Below are 23,309 nucleotides of genomic sequence, written 5' to 3' on the forward strand. Positions count from 1 at the left end.
ATGGGCAGAATTAGGGGCTGCTCTACCATACTCCAAACCATGACAACCCATTGTGTGTGTGTGTGTGTGTGTGTGTGTGTGTGTGTGTGTGTGTGTGTGTGTGTGTGAGAGAGAGAGAGAGAGAGAGAGAGCGACAGAGAGAAAGAGAGAGAGAGAGAACTGGCCAAGTCTCAGCATCTACCACAACATCTGGTAGTCAGTAGATAAACCCAAATGACCATTGAATGCTGGAAAGAATATACTGCTATGTTAAATAATACTTTTTTCAGTTCTACCCATCAAAGTAAACTGTTACTGGCATTGCCAGTTAGCAACATGGAAGGCCATACACATTCAACCAAGCAGAAACTACAGAGAATGCTGGAATTAAGATCTGTCTGGGAAACGAATATCCAACATATGTGTAACATTTCCTATTATAAATACATATGGGAGTAACATGATCAACATGGTGACATAAGACATTCCTTGGAAAAGTCTCCCTTCAGAAAAAGCTAATAAAAGGACAAATCCCACTAGCTTGAGACTCTGGAGTATGATAGAAACTGAAAAGGATTCTATAAATGCTCAATCGAACAGGAAAAAAACACACTCAAAACAGGAGCCCTCCCCCTAATTCGGTCCCACACAGCCTAAGAGTCACACAGAGGCAGCATGGCCTGGGCCCCTTAGGCCACAGATGCAAACCATAGAGCCATTCACAGCAGCGAGTTAGAAGTCTACATATATCCAGGGCAGGGACCCAAGTCTGCAGAGACCCAGCACAGAACATAAGCAGCTGATGAGCATGTACATAAAAAAAGGCACCCAGGAAATAAAAGAGAACGTGGCAGAACTGTTGGGATGAGGTGTACACACTCCATTTGATCTCTGCTGGATTACCTAAATGCAAAATGGACCTTTCTGGATTGATCCCTTCTGGGTCCCTGGGCAGGATACCATAATGGAGAATAAGTTAGAGACAGAAAAGCCTTACAGAAAAAGAAAAGGGAAAAAATGAACTTCTGTAAGAGAGGACAGGTCCCAGAACTAAAAAGTGTAATGAAAATAGGGCACTGAATAAGGGAAAGAATTTAAACAAATCACAGAAGCTGGGGAGAAAATTTTGCACAAAACAAACAGAACAAACCAAGATTCCCAGAAGAAACAGAGGAAAGGAAGCTCTCTCCTGCAGGTGAAATGACTGCACATAAAAGGGCAATCTTAAAAGTTGTGCCACATATCCAAGGCAAGATTCAGGTGCAGAAGAGCTAATAAAATCTGAACACTTAAACATGGGCTACACTAAAGTTCCAGCCTAAGTTGGACCAAGTTTCAAAAAAGATCCTTAACACATAGACAATCTGCAATAAAACATTAGGCAAGAAGGAGAAAATGACCTTCAGAATTAACACATCAAAATAATCAGATGCCCAGACATCAGTAAAAAATTACAAGCCATATTAAGAAACAGGAAGATATGGATCAGTAAAGCAAATAGATTAAAACTCCAGAGGAGACACAATTTGGAACAACTAATCAAAGACGTTCAAAAAAATCTCCTAAATCAGTTCAAGGAGATGAAGGAAAATATGGAAAGAAATAAACTAATGGTGGATATAGAACTAAAGAATACTAGGACAACAATGTGTGAGCAAAAAGAAGAATTCGGAAGTTTAAAATGAAATGTGACAGAAAGTAAGGGGATGAAAGGCACAATAATGGAGATTAAAAATATACTAGAGGGAGGAGAAGAGCTAAGGTGGTGGCATAGAGAGGAGTGGAAGCCATTTAGTCCCCCTGGAACAATTCATAAATGACAGAAAAATTAGTAAATAACCTGGAATAACTGCAGGGAGACAAACAGTGACTGCCCCACTTTTTCATACACCAACCTGAATTTGGGAGGAATGCCTGAGATCACAGCATAAAATCTGTAAGCAAAAACTTGTGGACCCACGCTGAGAGCCCCTCCCCTCATGGAAGCCTCGCGGTGCTAGAGCACAGCACTCTCTGAACAAGAGAGTGTACCTCAGCCCAGCTCCAACTGGGGTTTTAACATTAACTGCTCAATACAGACAGCGAATCCCCAACAAGCAGACAGGGGCTTTTGGTGATGACTGACCTTGGGAGAATCAGGGGACATATCTTTCTCAGAACGGGGAGCCCAGAGGATCAAGTGCTATCTCTGGCTGATGGGTGAATCTGGGAGCTTTCTGTCCCTTTCTCTGTCAACCTGGGCGGCTCAGTGCAGAAAGCCTCAGCCATTTTCAGCTTGCAGTGCTTTGCAGTAGAGAAAGCCTCAGGCATTTAAAAAATTGCAGCACTCTGACTCAGACAAGGTGGAGATAGCAGAGTCAGAGAAACAAAGAATCTCTTTATATGCAAATGACCCCTCTGAACGGGGCATAGCTTCCCAAGGGGAAAGAGGAGGGGCCCAGCTCTACTACCTGCCTTATATTCAGAACCAGACCCAGAGCCTGGGGGTGGAGACCCATGGGCCATACCCCTTACACCAGCCTGTGACAGGCTGACAGGTACCACCTACTGGGCAGAAAAGCACAGGGTGTTTAAATCCTCTAAGACACACCACCAGGGAAACCGGATACTGAATACTTCCTCCTTCTGTGACCTGAGCTTGTTCTTGTCTGGGAAAACCCTGATGGGGGTGGCCTAGGAGGTCAGATGCCCTAGACAACAGAAAACTACAATCTACACTAAGAAAAATGAAGTTATGGCCCAGTCAAAGGAACAAACTTACACTTTAACTGAGATACAGGAATTTAAACAACTAATGCTAAATCAGTTCAAAAAGTTTAGAGAATATACGGCAAAAGAGATAAAGGCTATAAAGAAAACACTGGGCATACATAAGGCAGAAATCGAAAAGTTAAAAAAAAACAACTGGCAGAATCTATGGAAATGAAAGGCACAAACACAAGAGACGAAAGACACAATGGAAACATACAACAGCAGAATCTAAAAGAGGCAGAAGAAAATACTCAGGAACTGGAGAACAAAACACCTGAAGCCTACATGCAAAGGAGCAATGGGGAAAAGAATGGAAAAATATGAGCAATATCTCTGGGAACTTAAAGACAAAATGAAATACAAGAATGTACGTATCATTGGTGTCCCAGAAGGAGAAGAGAAGGGAAAAGGGGCAGAAAGAATATTTGAGAAAATAATGGCTGAAAATTTCCAAACTCTTATGAAAAACACAAATATACATGACTAAGAAATACAATGCACTCCAAACAGAATAAACCCTAATAGACCTACTCCCAGACAAATACTCATCAGAATGTCAAATGCCAAAGACAGAGAGAAAATTCTGAAAGCACCAAGAGGAAAGTGATTCATCATATACAAGGGATCCTCAATAAGTCTAAGTGACACCACCACCAATGTCAAGTGTCTCACTTTAGTTTTGCCAGTGTTTGTCTCATGTATTTTGTGGCACCATGATGGGGTGTACAGACATTTATGATTGTTATTTCTTCTTGTTGAATTGTCCCTTTTATTAGTATGTAGTAGCCTTCTTTGTCTCTCCCAACATCCTTGCATTTAAAGTCTATTTTATCTGAGATTAATATTGCTACTCCTGCTTTCTTTTGGCTGAAGCTTGCATGAAATATTTTTTCCCATCCTTTCACTTTCAATTTCTTTGTGTGCCTGTGTCTAAGACAAGCCTCTTGTATGCAACATATTGATGGTTCATATATTTTTATCCTTTCTGTGAATCTATATCTTTTAATTGGGGAGTTTAATCCATTTACAGTCAACGCTATTACTGTGATGGCATTTCTTGAATCAGCCATCCTATCCTTTGGTTTATGGTTGTCAGATATATTTTTTCCCTCTCTCTCTTATTGTCCTTTAATGAACCAATATTGAATCTCAAATTTGAAGGAGAGCTTTGCTGGATAAAGTATTCTTGGTTGGAAATTTTTCTCTCTCAGTATTTTAAATATGTCATGCCACTACCTTCTCTCCTCCATGGTGGCCACTGAGTAGTCACTACGTAGTCTTATGTTGTTTCCTTTGTATGTGGTGAATTGCTTTTCTCTTGCTGCTTTCAGAACTTTCTCCTTCTCTTCAGTATTTGACAGTCTGATCAGAATATGTCTTGGAGTGGGTTTATTTGGATTTATCTATTTGGAGTTTGCTGGGCATTTTGCTTTGTGTATTTATATTGCATAGAAGGTTTGGGAAGTTTTCCCCAACATTTCTTGAATACTCTTTCTAGACCTTTACCCTTCTCTTCCCCTTCTGGGACACCAAAGAGTCTTATATTTGGATGTTTTATTTTATCTATCATATTCCTGAGGTCCATTTGATTTTTTTATTTTTTTCCCCATTCCTTCTTTGTTCTTTCATTTTCTGTTCTGTGGCCCTCGAGGTTCCTGATTTTGTTGTTCAGCTTCCTCTAGTCTTGTACTATGACTATTCAGAATCTTTTTAATTTGGTCAACAATTTTTTTATTTCCATAAGGTCATCTATTTTTGTATTTACTCTTGAGATTTCTTCTTTATGCTCTTTTAGGGTCTTCTTCACGTACTTTACATCCTGTGCCATTCTCTTCTTCATGTCCTTTACAACCTGTGCTATGCTCTCGTTGTTTGTCTTTAGTTCTTTGATTAATTGCTCCAAGTATTGTGTCTCCTCTGATCTTTTGATTTTGGGTGTTTGGGTTTGGGTTACCATATCATCTGTTTTTTTTATATGCTTTAAAATTTTCTGTTGTTTTTGGCCTCTTGGCATTTGCTTTACTTGACCCAAGTTTGGGTGTATTGTTGGTACTGTCTGCCCTGAATGTGGGGCGTGTGTCTGAGCAGTTAGGGAGGAAGGGCAGCTTTAATAATCAAACCTCTCAGGTGTTCCTGGAGATTTAAGGCTGTCGCAAGAGTCTAAACCTTCATTTCAGTCTCGCTACAGATTGTTTCTTCCACTGACCCATAAGTCCTTGGTATTGGCATATGGTCCCTGGGATTTCCAAGTGGGTCCCTCTTCCAAGCCATGCCCTTCTAGGGCCTCTGCTTAGGGAAAGTTGTGCTATGTCACAAGTGCACACCATCCCTCAAGGGAAGTTCTGGGCCTCCGGGCCATATAGGTGCGTTCCCAGCCTGCTGTAAGGATGGCTATATGGGGCGTGTTAATTTCCCCCTTTTTGTGCAGCTCCGCCTTCCCAGCTCCAAGACAATTAGCTGTGGGTGTGCGAAAGGCTATTGTCCACACCCAACACTGTGGCGTATGCGTGTGTTGCTGGAAACACTTCTTGTCACACTGGGTTTTTTGGGGCAGCTCTGGGCTGTGGCTCCGGCACCAGGTAGGAGCGTTCTCAGCCCACCGGCAAGATGGCTGCAAGGTGCGTGGTTATTTTTTCCTTTTGGCTCACTTCTGCCTGCCTCACTCTGAGACAACTAGCAGCAGGTGCGTGAAAGGCTATCTTCCACGCCAGATATTGAGCCTGTTCTTGCCATGCTTCACTGTGCGGTTCTCGCTGCCTTATCTGCAGCCGCTTTTGGGTTTCTGAAAAAAGAACTGGTCTGCCTCCAAACGCCAACCCACAGTATCCCCATGTTGCAGCGTGGCTGCCGGACATTCAGCAGGCTCACTCACTCATTTCAGAATGCAGACTCCCGGCTCACCAAGTACATCGTCCCTGTGGTTTTAGCAGACCTTGTCCAGCTGGTGCATCACTAGAACTGGTGTTCTGGGTCACTTTCTGGCTTTTATCCAGTATTTTTCACTCTACTAGCCGCCATATTAGGTTTTCTCTTGAATTCAATCTTAACCTTGAATTGGTAAAGTAGGCAGACCAACACACGTGATGTTTTCAACTGAGGACTTCAGAGAGAATACTGCTCAAGTGAAATCCTAATCGAGGTAACCAATATGAAGACAGGCTAAAAAGTATTTTATGGAATATACTTTAAGCTACAGAGAAAAGCAGTCAAGGTTAATTGTGTAGGCAATTATTTCTAACCTCCATAAAAAGGGTGTTTATAACATATCTGTATTATCCTAATAAACAAAAGTGCCTGCTATAACAGTATGTGATTCATTGCCAGTGTCAGAGAGCTTTGGAACCTTAATTCTTCATACATAGTGTCATTTTCCCCCCTTTACACGTAAGAGGAAAGTCATTAGGAAAACTTATGCCATTCTGCATTAAGTTTATGGATATATGCTTGAATTAACATATTTGGCCAAGATTCAAAATGACTTCATGTTTTCTGAAGCCCAATTCAGTTAGAAATTGAGGTTGTGTAAATAAATCAGGTCTAAGAGCTAACCAAAAAAGTAGATTTCCTCTCCATACCCTTTCAGGTACTAATTAATTTTGTTTGGAGTGTTTTTGTTTTTTTTTTCCACTACCCATACTCTCTCCTCCAGGAAGATTATCTCCATCCAAGTCTTTCATTAGCATCAGTTTACTGAAGATGCCGAAATCAACATTCCAAAATCAAAGCACCCCAATAATTTAAATAGCCACGTGGATATCCACCTTGAACAGAACACTTCCTAAATAGGATCCCTTCTGTTCTGGTTTGCTAATGCTGTCGGAATGCAAAACACCAGAGATGGACTGGCTTTTATAAAAAGGGGGTTTATTTGGCTACACAGTTACAGTCTTAAGGCCATAAAGTGTCCAAGGTAACACATCAGCAATCAGGTACCTTCACTGGAGGATGGCCAATGGCGTCTGGAAAACCTCTGTTAGCTGGGAAGGCACATGGCTGGCATCTGTTCCAAAGTTCTGGTTTCAAAATGGCTTTCTCCCAGGATGTTCCTCTCTAGCAAGCTTGCTCCTCTTCAAGACGTCACTCACAGCTGCACTGAGTTCCTTCTCTTTGAGTCAGCTCATTTATATGGCTCCACTGATCAAGGCCCACCCTGAATGGGCGGGGCCATGCCTCCATGGGAATATCTCATCAGACTCATCACCCACAGCTGGGTGGGGCACATTCCAAGCAAATCTAATCAGCACCAAAACGTCTGCCCCATAAGACTACATGAAAGATAATGGTGTATTGGGGGACACAATACATTCAAACTGGCACACCTTCTCTTCCCATCAAAATCCATACCTCCCTCCTGTACCTCCACTCTGGCCAGACCATCCACATGGTTGCCTGGAAGCAAACTTACATCCCTCCTCTCATTTACCCTTTTAACCATCTGATCCATTACTAAGCCCCACTAGTTTTCTTCCTTAACTCTAGCTGAAGTTTTTTCTCTCATTTCTAACCCTACTCTTCTTCATCACCCATCTAATCTATTTCCACAGCCATCTAACCACTTGCTCTAACTCCAATCCGACTTCAATCTGTCCACCATGTGATCTTCTTAAAACACCAATTTAATCACATACTTCCCTGGTTTAAAGTCCACCAAATACTCCCAAACATCTCCAGGATAATGTCCACACTTTTTAGTAGGTTTCCTCCCTGACACTTTAACTACACTAAACTAGTTGAAGTTGCTTGAATGTAACCTACAGTTTCAGGACCTCAATCCTTTACACAGCCAGGCCATCTGTGTGGGATTAAATGTCTACTCATTCCTGATTAAAAACTGACAGATTAAACACTGTCTATGACCTACTAAGGTAGAGCAGTCTTGTTCCTATGGCCTCTCTTTTGTCCTGATCCATTTTTTACTATACTAAATTTGAAATGATCAGTTTACCCACTACTAGATAGTAAAATTCTTATGGAGAAGGAGTGTAACAAATGTATGCCCTCTCCCATGATCTCCTACAATGCTTCACCCGTGGTGTATCTCCAAAAAATGCTGGGTGATAGATGAGTTAAAAAAAAAATGTCCACTTCCATTAAAGCACAGAAGGAACACTGCAACTGCTATAAACAGGCTATTCCGAGTGTGTGTTACTCAATGGCTGTGAATGAAGCTGGTGACATCCACATATGACCACCAGCTCTTTAAAATAAAGGAAAACCATCTAGTTATATTGTGGACAGTCGTTGTTTAACTTTGATTCTTTGAAACATGGCTGGACTATTTTCCAAAATGTAACCTTCAGCCTGTCACACCCAAATATATTTAGTTATACATCTGAAGAAACTAAAACTTCCAGAGACAAGGAGTATTGTGTGTGTGTGTGTGTGTGTGTGTGTGTGTATTTTCCCCATCTAGTGACGATCCTTTGGTAATTAATTTTGTTTTTTTTCTGTAATTATTCAAAAAGACATTCTATTTGAACTAGTAACTATGAGTGTGGATCTGTCCAACTGAGTATCTTTAGTTATTCTGGACTTTAAAAAACACCTTCCATTTGTCCCTCAAGCTTCTCTTTCAGTCTTATATGCATTTTATAAAGGAGAAAGGTGAGGAGTGCACCATTCCACTGGACTGCCCTGTCACACCCGATTACCCGCAGATCTACTGCCAGCAGCTACATGAAGAGCCCAGGGTGGATCCACATCATTAGGACAGGAGCCTTGTCAAAAGCCCACAGTCGATGTGTGATAAATATGTGAATGGCTGATAATAGTAATAATATTAATCTTAGTTACGGTTTGATGAGCAGTTACTAGGTGTGAAGCCACATGCTAAGCATTTTATATGCATTGATATTCAGTCCTCAGGATAATCCCCTGAGGAGGGTGTAATCGCCTCTTACACAGATGAAGCACCTAGAGGTGGAGAGGAATGAGAAGCACAGGAAACCTCAACTGAGAAAGTCCGGGTTCTCATCTTGCTGGACACCGGCTCCCTTCCTCTCTCTGAACCAGCTTCCCAGTCTGTGAAATCAAAGAGTAAGACTAGACTATTTCTAATGTTGTGTCCAGCTTTAATTCTAGGATTTGAATCAAAATGGTATTACAATCAGTTTGTGAGGAAAACAAAGATCATACTTTATAATATAATATCTTTTAAACATGTAATTGTTAGCAAAGCAAAAACTCTCAAAGGAAATTACAAGGATTAAATCAAGGCAGTGCAATGTAACCAGAAGTATATAGAATGTGTCCTTCTCAGCGAAAGTTTTTAACTAAGAAGACCTAGCAATTGCTATAGGGCCCTTCCTTTTATTTTTCAATCTTCCTGGAATGAAAAGTAATAATAACTTCTAGAATTAAAGCTATCATTCTTTTCTACAGTTTAATTTAGAAAATATAATAAAATTGCAACACTGTTGCCAAACTACATTTAATTTTAAAACAACAGCAACAACATACACCCAGATAGCTGAACATTCACAGATTGATTTTATGTCTATTTGCAAGGGTGAGAGTAGGGCTGAGGGGATTAGAAGGGTGGGAGAACAGTGGCTAATTATGTGAGAACTTAATCTTAGTTTAGCAGACTGGGTTTTTTATTGTTTTGTTTTGTTTTGTTTTGTTTTTTTAAATCAATTGTTTACCTAACAAGCAAATTAAAGGTAGGGGTCTACACCAATCCCATCAAACTTCTAATTTATTTTCACAATAGGATTGTCATGATTATGTAGAAACTGGCAAGGCCCTCTCAGTGACACCACCTATATTTTAATACCATCTGCATGCTTTTGAGCTTATTAAAGAGCTACTTCCAGGAGGCAGCTTCATTACAGAAGCTGCTACATTTTGGAAGTAACTATGAAATGGCTTAAATGCTTTAGCTAGCTTTGCCCAGATGGTATCTGAACCGAAGTGCTGGCAGAGACTTTGAAGCTTGAGCCCCGAAAATGCTGTTTGCTGGTCCAGCAAGTCTAGAAAATGCTGACTATTCCACCCGTCTCATAAAATCAGAAAATAAAGAGACCAGGTAAACTTTTTGTGGGGCTCTTTTTCTTTCCCTCAGAATACCTATTAACATTCTGTAGGACGTTACTGGAGAGTTACTCCTTGATTGTAGCACATTCATTATTTACAGAATTATGTTAAAGATGGGTTTAATGTCATGAGTCTGTTTGATTATCTCCCTACATTATTTTTCACTCCTCTTTCTTTCCCTCCTCCAACTCCAACACACACACACACACTTGGATTCTCAATTAATGATCCAAGAACAAAAGAGTCATGTGTGCAAATTTAGGTCCATCAACTTCACTGAAGAAACAACCCCAAAGCTCCTGACTTCCTGACAGCAAGATTATATGAAATTAGTCACCTCTACTTCAATATGCATTAACTTTTATAACAAGCTGGCTCTTTTATCTTTAGATCTCAATTTGCTTTAGAAAATCTTTTATTTCTTCCTTATCTGTGGCTTCTACTTTCCTACCAACTTAAAAAAATGTGTATATGTTTGGTGGCTGATATGATCAGTGCACTTCGCCTGCAATTAAATTGTCTTTTGATACTGAGTTCTGTACATTTAGAGTAGAAATAAAATGAATTAGGCTGGTTACAAAGATTTAAGTCACTAGAGAAGAATTTAATCCTCTAGTGTTAGATATCATAATCATACAGAGAACTATTTCTGTTCCAAAATAATCAAATAGAAGTTTCAAAGTGCCTCCAAAATCTTATTGCTTCTTTATGTATTCAAGAAATATTTATCAAATGCCTTTTATGTGCCAGAAACAGCTTTGGGTCTTGGGCATACTGATATTAACTGTTTAGACTCTCTCCTTGCCTTCCAGAGCTTCTAGTTTAGCAGAGAAGACATATATAAATTCAAAATTTGGGTTTGTAGTGATCTCATTAAAATTGTTATAACTGCCATGAGAGAGACTGTGATGGTCTGGAGCTGTAAGTACCCCAAAAAAGATCATGTTCTTGAAGCTAGTCCATTCCTGTGAGTGATGCCCTATTGTGGGTGTGGACTCATTGTAGGTAGGGTCTTTTGGTGAGTAGGATCTTAACTTGGGTTGAGATGTGGCCCACCTTCAGGGTGGGTCTTGGTCCTCTTTCTGAAGTTCTTTATAAGAGAAGCTCAGAGAAAAAAGCCAAAGCAGCTAAGACAGAAAAGAGCCAGAAAAGCTAAAAGACAAAAGCCCCAGAGAAGCTCAGAGAGAAAAGCCAGAAGCTGAAGGTAATGAAACCCTGAAAGAAGGACCAGCAGATGCCACATGGCTGAGGAGCTGAGGCTCGCTGGCAGAGAAAAGTGAAGGGATATGAGCCATACAGAAGAAACAATCGAGAGTATTTGGTGAATTGCTGATTAGAATTATTACATATAATTTTGAAAATTAATGATTTTGGTTCCTCTTGAAATTTATGTGATACTGGAATTTGCTCATCAATTTCAAACATTTTTCATATATAAAACATAAATAAGATTTGAACCCGTCACATGCCTAAACAGGGTTTAAGTGAAGAAAATTTTAAACAGTCTCAAGGCCTTTAGGAACTTAATAAAGGGAAAACTGATAGTTTAATTATAAATAATTCTTATTTAGTCATTTAAAAAGATCTATTGAGAATGCATGTCAGGCAACAGTTAGCCTGCTATCAGTTACTTTTTGTGCCTGAAAGTAATAAGAGGCTATTCAACAATATTTTGTCAGTCAGGCTTCTACTGAATTGAAATTAACTTCCTTTCCTGCTAATCTAACGTTGGAAGGTTTTACTCAATTTTACTCTCTACAATTAAACTGGAATAATATGTTAGTGGCACCACAACTTTAAGAAAAAGGATGCCCATGCGAATTACAGCAATAGGGTTAGGAGACTGGATGGCACAGTCAGTGCGGTTTTCCATCCCAGCTTTCTTACCTTCAACATACTAAGAAAAAGAAAAAGAAAGAAACATACATACTAGATTGCCTAAAACACAATTGTTGCTAAAGCAATGCCATTTGTATCAAAGGAATTCAGTCATGGAGCTAAAGAATATGCATATCCCAGTAATAAGCTCAGTTTCTGAACCCTGTGGAGCCCTAAGCCAAGATCAAATAGCACAAACATTTTCCCATAAGCATTTAGATGTTTCCTTTATGTTGAGATTATGATGACATTTGTGGGCAGTGTCTTTTTTGTAAAAGGTAAGGAGAAATATTGTTACTCACTGAGTCAGCTCTTGGAATTTTCTTTTGGCCCAATAGCCAAATTACAGGATATCAGGAGGAAAAAAAGACAAGAAAAATGAGGACAGGCCAAGTTATATGCATATGATAAAGAGCTGAGTCAGAGAAGGTTTCTAAGCGTTTAGGGATTTTGGAAAAAGAAAGGAGAGGAGACTAAATGTAGCAGTAGTTTACAGTACTGAGAGAAGGGGGAGTAATATGGTAAAAGATTCCACCTCCTTATGAAACTGTGTTTTTGTAACAACAACAACAAACAAAATCTGCATTAAATATTAACAAATGTTTTCAATTGTTTTGGATTATTTTCATGATTCTTGAGTGCTACAGCAGAAAGCAATGAGTCTTGGTTTTATATGGTTATAAAAGTATTAAAAGCATCAATACTACCACACTGTCTCTTAAACTAGACCTTGCTGGAATAAAGGAACATCCTCCTGTAACAAAATAGTTTAATTTCGGTCAGTTTTCATATGCTAGAGCTTTCATCTGCCTGGACTGTTCTCTTTTCTATCCCAAATTTTCCCTGGGTCAATGCCTGCTTAGGTATCATATCTCATCTGTTCTGCAAAGAGACCTTCTCAGAAATTATATCTGCAGCATTGCCCAATGAAACTTTCTGAAATAATGGAAATATTCTAGGTACATGTTATCCAATATGGCAGTCACTACTCACGTGTGGTCACTGAGCACTTGAACTATAATTGTTAATTATACTTAATTAATTGTAGTGAATTATTAATTAATTTAATTTTAATTAAATTTAAATTTAAAATAAGCCACATGTGACCAGTATTGTCATACTGTACAGCACAGCAAGACTGAGAATTCTCTCTTCTTTTTTTCATTAGTATTTCATGTGTCTTCTTTGTAGCACTTGGCACATTGGCATTAATACAGTATTTTAAATTATTTGTTTAATGTCTGTCTTCCCTGCTAAACTATCAAGATCTGAAGGGTAGTGGTAAGTTCTGTCTTGATTGCACTGTGAGATCCCAGTCCTAACACATAGTGCCTACTCAAAGAGCTGTTGACAGAGTGACTTATCATTTAATTAAAACTTTTCATTATTTTAATCACATAATATCACAAGCTAATCTGTTAGTTATATAAATACCAAAGGTTGATGTAAGAAAATTGGAATGCTAGATTTTTACAAGGTGTGAATGGGATAGAAAAGTCCAGAAAATGCCACAAAAAATTATCAAAATCAAGTGAGAAAATGTGTTTACCACAGACTTTTTTATAAACACACACATACACAGACACACATGCATATACACCACACACTAAACACAGCCACTTTTAGAAAAGTCTTCTATTTTGCTCTAAAATGTGTTCTGATGACACTTCTCCAAAAAAGAAAAATTTCAATGCAAAACACATTAAAAATTTAGCTCAGGATGGTATCTGAAAGTTGACACAAAGAAGCTTCCCCTCCCCAGTAAAAATGACACATTTCAGCTTTAGATCATTGTTGCTAATTTTTAAAAATCCGTATAAAAATATTAGTTTTTTCAGAGACAAACATTCAATAAAGTTATTGTCGGTCCTCTTTGAAAAACAAAAGAAAAAATATATTAGCATAATACAGTATACACTACAGACATTTTAAATACCTCTGAATGGGAATGGTGACAGAGAGAAGTAGACAGTGTGGATAAATATATAGATGCCAGAGATGGACTCTGGTTATAAATTCAGTGGGAAATATCGTTGGTTTGTTCATTCTTTGGCTTGTTTCTCCATCCATCTATTTAGCTATCAATCTATGCATACATTTTTCCTTTATAATTATGGTATCCTTAACTATGGAAGAGAAGTCTGAAAAGTACACAGGCAACAAAAAATATTACTGGCAAATGCAAAGAGGCCCTAAGGAAAGCAGAACCCAAGAGAGAGAAATGACTTGTTCTGGGTTCAAATGCATGAAACAGAGAAAGACAAAGCATACCCATTTTAGAGAGAACTCTTCCCCATATTCCTGAAATTAATCTGATTCAAACTTAATCCAAGAAAACATGGGGGGGAACCATAAAGAAACTGAGTAATGCACACACATTGCATTAATTATGGGTTAATGATTGACAATTAATTATATAAATATATTAGAGGACAGCTCATTGCATTAATGTTTTGAAACAATGAAGCAAAGGAGGCTATTTGAAAATGCATACTATTGATACAAACCAGCTGATTATGAAGAGTGACAGAAAAGCATAAAATTATAACTTCTGTGTAAATTTTCTTCTCCCCATGTGAGCCCATCTTTTCAGCCTAGAAGGAAACCTTACAAACCAACACCAACAGGGCACAGGTGGTGCTTTCACTTCTCTTCTCATGGGACATTCTCTAAAGACACTTAAATTAGTCACTGGACATTGTAATAACAAGGACTTTCTGCCAAATCCGATTATCATTCAGCAATAATTTAAACAGGGAAAAAGTATTTGTTGAAAGTATAGAACAACCTACACAGATAAAACATGTTAAACTAGTATGAAGAAGTTATTTTACTATTAAGGTCTCTTCAAAACTGGTGTGATGATGTGCTTTTTTGTCTTCAGCCACAGGGGTCACATGAATAATGCAGAGATCATGGAGATCATTATACAAATCTGGGTCCCAAGGTCCAGGCTGGGAAGTCCATTCCATTATCACAAAGTAATCTGAAGAAAGACCCAACACAGATTCATAAAAATAAAGAACTAACAGGAAGGAGAACATAACAACATAAGTAGTACACATCCCCCAATCCTTGGAGAATGTCTCGCATACCCTGTCTACAATTGGTCTGGCAGAGTCTGACTTCTTTCTTTGGTTGCACAATGATAAAGAATTCATTTAATCCCCACGGCAGTGAAAGTGAGAGCATCTTACTGCTAAGGGGTGAACTGCTAAAGGTTAATTGGGTTTTAGATCCTTATCCCTAATTGTTCAAGATTTTATCCTAATATCAATTTCTGCATTAATGAAGGTATCCTGAGACCATAAGAATAGATTTCATTCTAAATTTAAATATATCCTTCCACCCAAAAAGAGAAGTGGTTTTCCCAGATAATTCCCACTATCAGAACCCAACTGATCAAATTAATGAAACCTTCCCCCAAATATTGCTTTAAGTCAGTGAATGTTTGAAGTAGTTACTTGTTAATCCAAATACTATCAATATTAAATGTAGATAATTTGGAACATTAATTAAATATGAAAATACCTAACACGTAGTCTTTATAGGGAACTGCATTTTAATACTAACTCTTCAATTTAAGGAATTAGAAATACTTTTCTCTTTATAGAACTCAAAAATAGAGCGCCATTGGTTTCACCACAGTAAGTTTGGCATGACGTTTATTCCAGGATTCAGGGCAGGCCATTAACAAAAAGAAAGTTACCACAATATGTATATATGCTTTTTAATTATCAGGACACAATTTTGTATAATTGGAAAATATCTTAAAAGATATCCCTATATATTGTCACAATAAAACACCCAGTAAGCCATTTCTCAGAGGTATGGATAGAACCAGCAGATGCAGGAAACCCTTAATTTATAAAACAAATGAAGTAAAGGGAGTTTGATTTGCATTGCAAAAGCATACCCAGGTTGGAAAAAAACCTCATCTTCCTAAATGTTCCTTTATCAGAAAGCATCTCTAGACCTTTATGATTTGAATTAATAATATTAAAACATATTTTGCTTAATATATAACCTTTAAGATATACAACGGCAGCCACAGCAATAAAAGTTAAAGCTTCTAAAACAGTTTATGTGGATCATGAATTATGCTATGATGTATACAATTAATATCTCACTTAAGTCTCACCTCACACCTAAGGGTTAGGTGCTATTTTTATCCTCACTTTACAGTGAGGACACTTACAGTCACTTCTCAAGATTGTACTACCCTGTTGGAAGAAAAGAGTAAAGTTAGAAAAAAAAAAAAAAGAAAAAAAGTCTTACAAGAAGCAGTGCTACTATGATGCCTACATGCCCACGTACATGTCAAAGTTTAATTGTCTGATTTTTCCCATCTTTTCAGACATGTATTATAAATATAAATCAAATTATTCTCAGGACCAGTTTCCACCACCCTGGTTTTTGACCTGGTAGGGCAGAGACAGACGGACGCTTCTCAGGCAATTTCAGTCACCCTAGGTATTCCAGGAGAGTATAAGGGTCTGGCCTTGAAGATTCACGCAATATATGAAAATTTTACTTTACCCGAATGTTCTATTCTACATCAGGTAGTAGGGCCTGTGATTAGCCCCAAAGATGCCTCCCAACTAAGCAGCAGCATCTTAAACTGCTAAGCTGGGAACATAAGGAGTCAAAAACGTGCCATTACACATAAAACAACAACAAAACATTAGAGTCAATCCGCTACTCAGATATCTTATATATAATTTCAAAGAACAAAGAAGATAGCAGATTTAAAAGTATTTGTCTGCAACAATGGTCCTTCTCCCCTTCAATATCAGACATGCCTATATTTAATATTAGCCTTCTGTAAATCAGACCTCTGCAACCTTAACGTAATAGGATCTCTGCTATATGTAATCACTAATATTTTCCTGTCCAAATGGATAGACTAGAGGCTTGAAGCTCTGATAATGCATAACCCTGCATATGGTCTTTTCAGCAGGTCCTTGGAAAACATAATCCCAGATCAAAAAAATGTGTCTCAGAAAATGTGTCTCAAAGGCCTAGAGCTGTGCTGTCCACTATGGGAACTGGTAGCCACAAGTGGTTATTTACATTAAAATTAAAATTAAATTAAATTAAAATACAGCTCCTTTATCATACTAGTCACATTTCAAGTACTCAACAAGTGCATGTGACTAATGGCTACCATATTGAACAACACAAATGTAGGTCTATTGGGCAGTACCAGCCTAAAGTACACATTTCCTAACTTGTTATCTTGACCAGGGTTTAAATCAAGAACACTCAATGGGTTTTGGCTCACATGTCAACACTGGTCAATTTGAATTGGTTTCTTTGGGTAAAAAAAAGCGTATCTCATAAATTACACATGACTTTCCACATGCTATTTCAAAATAAGTCACGAAAGAAGTTTCCCCATAGGCAGAGTGAAATAAAGTCCTTAGTATCACCCCTAACCTATCAATCCCTAATATCATCCCTATCACAATTTAGGTCTAGTCCAAGAATGATCAAATTGACTTCTTAACTGGAAAACAACTCAACACATTGCTAATACACATATTACTGATAATATTTTTAAAAGGCTGTTATGCCTACATGTAAATCTTATCCTCTATCACTATTTATTCTTATTTTTTTCATTAAGTAAACAACAGTGCCATTGTTAGCTTCAATATAGAGTCCATATTTTGCCCTGATAGAACTCAGTAATCTAATCAGAGGTGTGGTTTGTTTTGTTTTGTTTACCAGTTAGAAATCGTTTTTGGATACTCTGACTCCAACAAGCCTTTCTTAAACCAAAAAGAACCATATCTAACATACCAAAAGCAGCATCTGGTCTAGTCTAAATTTCTAAATGACAAGCACATCAGGCACAATGTGCCTGTGGAATTAGACAGAGGATGAGAAGCCAGGCCTCTAGCCTCCATGAGCAATCTTCCCCAGAGACTGCCTCCACTCCCTGCTTCACTAGCTTTCCCTTCCAGAGACTTCTTGCTGCTGTCGTGATTAGTTTGTCAAATCGAATTCAGCAGTACACAAGCATCCTAGCAACGTCTCTGCGTTTGCATTTTCATTCACTGGGAAGAAATGAACTCTACATAGAAGGTAGACTATCCATTATCTGCTGTAATTCTAAACTGTTTGAGTTACATTACTAAAATGAATTGGCACTGAACAAAGTAATAGGAATGTTTATTGATAAAAAATTAGGTAGGTACTGGGGTCTCTTCTGTGCTTACTTTCCAGTGAAACCCTAGAGATGTGAATGAGGCCAAAAAGATGCAGTTTATTTGAATTATGACAAGTGATTGAATGCATTAATGATTTGCTAGAACAGCTGTGGTTGCCAATTAAAAAAACATCACTGGAAACATTAATTCTTTCTATTCCAAATCCCTAGAGAAACCGTTTCCTGAGGGCAATTTTGCCTCACTCCCCCGTAGGGGATGGGTACTGGCAATGTCTATTGACATTTGTGGCTTTCACAATTGGGTGGGAGAGGGGTTGCTCTGACAGCTAGCGAATAGAGATTAGAGATGTTGCTACTCATGCCACAAGTTACAGGCAGCTCCCCCAAACAAAGAAAGTGTCCAGCTTAAAATATTAATAGTGCCGAGGTAGAAAAATCATGCCCTTCAGTGATGTATTATCACTGTTGCTTACTTGATTATTCAGGGACTTAGAATTTGTATAGGCATGAGCTCCTTAAAAAAAAAAATCCATTTGTCTGTCCACATATTTCAAGCTTAACAAAAGTACTTTTACCATTCAGAAGGTGAGAAAGTACATCTCTTAGTAAAAATAATATTGTTTTGGTATTTGTTCAATCCTTATTCATCTAGCTTCCCTAATTAATAGGCTAATTTTATTTTAGTCTACCATCAGCACTTAAATATTGCTAGATAAGTTCTCATAGTAAACAAAAACACCATTTTAATTACAAAAAAGCAGAATGTGACCATCTTTACAGTAATAAGTCATTTCTGGAAAACCCTTAAGTCAAAAACCATCATACAATTTTGGAAATAGTTTTTACCAATGCTATAGGTATTAGTACTACCTATTTAATAATAACAGCTTTCATAGTATCATTACAAAAATATAGTTCACAACAGAGATGATGTCATAAAGTGAAATTAACTTCCAGTAAGGTAGCCTCATTATTGCTGGCATTCCTTGTCTTTGAGAGAATTCAATCACATTTGAGGTTTGGTATCTCTGTGCCCGTGCGAGGGCACGGTAATGCGTTTTTCTTTCTGTCACATACACGCTGCACAAAAGGCAAAGCACATATACAAGAGTTAACACCTAATCGTTCATTAGTCAGTTCTTGCCTTGTCACTTCATTATCGTACGCTTATTAGTCATGGACATACACATATGGAAGGAGCACGGAAATCAATATTTCTCATCTCTTTGAACCATTAATTGCACATTTAAAAACCTGACAAAATGATGTGCCCACTTGTTACAACTTTCCTTTTCTACATCTTTATTAACATTATTAATAAAAGAAAATATCAAACATCACCATTCTAATTGCAGAAGAAAATGCCCATACTTTGAAGGTAGATTAAGCAATTTTAGTAAAGGTTGAACACAACAATCTAAAATACTATCTAGAAAACAAATGACCCTGTAATTATTGCCATCTCTTTGTAACATCCTTATTTGGACTTCTAATTTTCAAATAAATTATTTCATACAATTTTAGTCTTAACTGAATACATAGGTATTATCAGAAAATGACTCTATCTGCTTCAGAAATTTATGATGGGCTGCATGATATGATATTCCTATTTTAAATACATAAATTAAATGTTTCAGAAGGAATCTCAAGATTCCCACTTAGAAAAGAAAAAAGGACTATTTTTAATGCTGGGATTGTCATTGTATTGTTAGAATTGACAAAATATGCAAGGATGAAACAGACCTTTGTTTATATGAAAACTGCCAAATGCTAGCGCCATTTTGAATCACTATAGTACACAATTATGAAATCTAAAAACAAAGAAACAAACAAACGTCACCACTTTTAACCACGGTGCACCCCCCCACCCCCACACACAGCAGACTCAAGAGATACACACTTCAGGAGAAATATTAACTATGTGAGAAATTAACAAAGCTGGGAGCTATTTATGCTTTTAAAAAGAGAAATCCCAGAAATTATTTAAATGAAACCTATTGTCAGAAGTCTCATTTTATGCAATGCTTTCCCCTTCTTTTACTCTATGCAGATTTTAAACACAGTCATCCTGCTCTAATTACCCAGTAATGGGCAGGCCTTCCAAGCAAAAACTTACTACTATTACAGCAAAGAAAAATGGACAGATAAGTTGCTAAAACAACAGATTCTTGGTACAATTACAAAGAAAAAGAAAGCATGCAAAATAAAATTTGCTGTACACCCATCACCTCGCCAATCGCTGGTGTCTTTTGCTGAGTTCAACTTGAGTCTACAAGATGCAGTGGAAGTAAGAAATACCCACTACAGCAGAATACAAAGCAGCAGTGAGTTTTGTGATCACCAGCCAACCTCTCATGGTGGGGAAGAAGCCATTGTAGGGGGATTTCTCAAGTTCTCAATTACTTTTGAAAATTCTTAAAGAACCCACAAAATACAGTTAACTGGCCTTGTGGCTATAATTCTTAAGTGTGATAAACCTACACAGCGTAAATAAAAAGCAGTACATGTGAAAACTCAATTTTAGAGTATTTTATTACTATAAATTAGAGATAAAGATGCATAAGATTGAAAGGATTAAAAATAAGAAAATGGCAACTCTGAACAGCTGTGCAAATGATTATATATAACATACAAGGGACTTATCCCCAGAGCATGTATTGTGGAATTCTCGTGAGTTAAATATTCATATGATACGATTTTATAGTATTACTTTATGAGGTCAAACTAGCATATCTTCCTTGGGGAATTTGTATCAGAAGTTGGGTATATATTTCTCAAGTGAAATGATAGAAATATTAACTAACCCTTGAGTGCTAACTATGCACCAGATGCCGCTCTGAGTGCTTTAAATATATTAACTCATCTATACGTTACAGATGAGGGAACTGAGGCACTGAGCAAGGAAGTAATGTGGCTTGAGTCACAGGGCTAGCATGTGGCAGAGCTACGATTCATGCCCAGGCAGTATGGTTCCAAGGACCATGCTCATTGTTGTCTTCTGTCTCTGGAAGATTCCCTCCTTGCCCATCTTCTTCTCACATCACCCCACCACCACCAAGTCTTTCCCTACTCTGTCCGTCAGATAGAGAATGATCTTAAGCCAGAGTCCAACAAACATCATGTGTGGGCTACACATTTCTGAGGAATCACCTTTTTAGCAGTGCATTTGAGAGTTTCAAGGACGAAGAATAACATGAAACAATTCAGCAATAATGACAAGGCAATGACTGCTCAAGTACAGCTCACCTTATGGTGTCTACAAAAGCATCCCCAGTTATTATACCATTCACTTTTCCTCTTCCTGTGGTCTTTGTTTCAGTAGAAACTATTGACTTCCCTGACTGTTCTCTCAGACACCCAGAGGACAAGGTTCACATGCATTCCAGTAAACACCAGTCTTTCTTCATGCTGGTATGACCTTACACTCCACTTCTTGTCTCTTCTCTAGGCAATTTCTTCTGTTCTGTGCACTGCTATAATCATAACACACAGTACCCTACCTGAAAAACAGCAGCATCTAACAAACCAATTAACCCACACTCTCATTTATTAAAGGCCTACTATGTGTGCCAGGCAATACACGACACATGCCAAACACTTTACAAACATCAATAGGCCTTTCAACCAGAACTACTTCCACTATATGCCCGAGTACCTGAGGGTTCAGGGAGAATGAGCAACTCGTCCAAGATTCATGGCTAGTTAGGGCTGAAGCCTGGATTCTAACCAGGTCTGCCCTTGAAAGCCCATACTTGGCGTGCCAGTTTGGATGTATTATGTCCCCCAAAACGCCATGTTCTTTGATGCAGTCTTGTGGGGGCAGATGTATTAGTGTTGATTAGGTTGGAATCCTTTGATTGAGTGTTTCCATGGAGATGTGACTCAATCGACTGTGAGAGAGACTTCTGATTGGGTAATTTCCATGGAGGCGTTACCCTTACGCCACCCATTCAGGGTGGGTCTGAATTAAATCACTGGAGCCATATGAAACAGCTGACAAACAGAAGGAACTCAGAGCAACCGAAAGTGACATTTTGGAAGAGCTGCAGCTAAGAGACATCAAAATGCCCCAAGAGCAACACTTTGAAGAACAGCATTTTGAAACTCAACCTGGGAGCAAGTGGATGCCAGCCACATGCCTTCCCAGCTAACAGAGGTTTTCCGGACGCCAGTGGCCTTTCTCCAGTGAAGGTTACCTGTTATTGATGCATTACCCTGGACACTTTACGGCTTTAAGACTGTAAATTTGTAACCAAATAAACCCCCTTTATAAAAGCCAATCCATTCCTAGTGTTTTGCAAAATGGCAGTATTAGCAAACTGGAACATTGGTAATAGTTTCTTTCTTCTCCTTTGCCTAAGAAAATTCTATTTATTTTTTCAATGTGTTTCTTTCTAGATGATCTGCATACTCCTTGAAGGTAGGTATAATGTTTTGTTCTCCTCCATTTCTATAATGCTTCCTAAGGAATAGGTGCTGAGAAGTTGCTAAACTAATCAAAATAGTAGAGGACAGTGCCTAGCACCCACTAGCTCTTCAGTGGTTCTGGTATAAATGAATTATTAGATTTCTTAGAAAGTCTGAATGTAGCTTAAGTCAAAAACATTTTGATACAAGAATAGTCCTAAATGTTGGACTTCTCCACCTGGGTTATTACTGATATTCTCACAAACATTGAGGATACCAATTTAGTAGGCTGAGCCCTTGATCTGGAGACTTTCCCTTATGAAACCTGTTACTGTAAAGGAGAGGCTAAGCCTACTTATAATTGTGCCTAAGAGTCTCCCCCAGAGAACCTCTTTATTGCTCTGATGTGGCCTCTCTCTCTAAGCCCACTCGGCAGGTAAACTTACTGCCCTCCCCGCTATGTGGGACATGACTCTCAGGGGTGTAAATCCTCCAGACAAAGCGGGATATGGCTCCTGGGGATGAGCCTGGACACAGCATCATGGGATTGAGAAAATCTTTTTGACCAAAATGGGGAAGAGAAACGAAACTAAAGTTTCAGTGGCTGAGAGATTTCAAATGGAGTCAAGAGGTCACTCTAGAGGGTCTTCTTATATGCTATACAGATATCCCTTTTTAGTTTTTAGTGTGTTGGAATGGCTAGAGGGAAAGACCTAAAGCTGTTGAACTGTAACCCAGTGACCTTGATTCTTGAAGACAACTGCATAACTATGTAGCTTGTACAGTGTGACTGAGTGATTGTGAAAACCTTGTGGCTCACACTCCCTTTATCCAGTGTATGGACAGATGAGTAGAAAAACGGGGACAAAAATTAAATGAAAAATAGGGTGGGATGGGGGGGATGGAATGTTTTAGGTGTCATTTTTTACTCTTTTTTTGGGGGGGGGTAAGGAAAATGTTCAAAAATTGTGTTGATGACTACACAACTATATGATGGTTCTGTGAACAGCTGATTATACACCATGGATGACTGTATGGTATGTGAATATATCTCAGTAAGACTGAATTAAAAAAACAGTCCTAA

The 23,309-nt window shown here is 38.3% G+C and overlaps 1 protein-coding gene and 1 long non-coding RNA gene across 13 annotated transcripts in view; both read right to left on the reverse strand.

Annotated features, from left to right (window-relative positions):
- FHIT (fragile histidine triad diadenosine triphosphatase) overlaps positions 1–23,309 on the reverse strand; it is a 1,654,094-nt gene that overhangs the window by 752,028 nt on the left and 878,757 nt on the right. The gene's annotated exons all lie outside the window — the stretch shown is intronic.
- Positions 13,261–19,629, reverse strand: LOC119506438. Of its 2 annotated transcripts, XR_005210999.1 has the most exons (4): positions 19,562–19,629; positions 15,785–15,866; positions 14,478–14,629; positions 13,261–13,784 (listed from the first exon to the last, which is right to left on the reverse strand). It is a non-coding gene; the product is annotated as an uncharacterized LOC119506438 (long non-coding RNA). The 2 variants fall into 2 exon arrangements; XR_005210997.1 differs by having other exon boundaries at positions 13,261–14,629.

The sequence above is a fragment of the Choloepus didactylus genome, chromosome 1 (genome assembly GCF_015220235.1).
Source record: "Choloepus didactylus isolate mChoDid1 chromosome 1, mChoDid1.pri, whole genome shotgun sequence".
Taxonomy (NCBI): domain Eukaryota; kingdom Metazoa; phylum Chordata; class Mammalia; order Pilosa; family Megalonychidae; genus Choloepus; species Choloepus didactylus.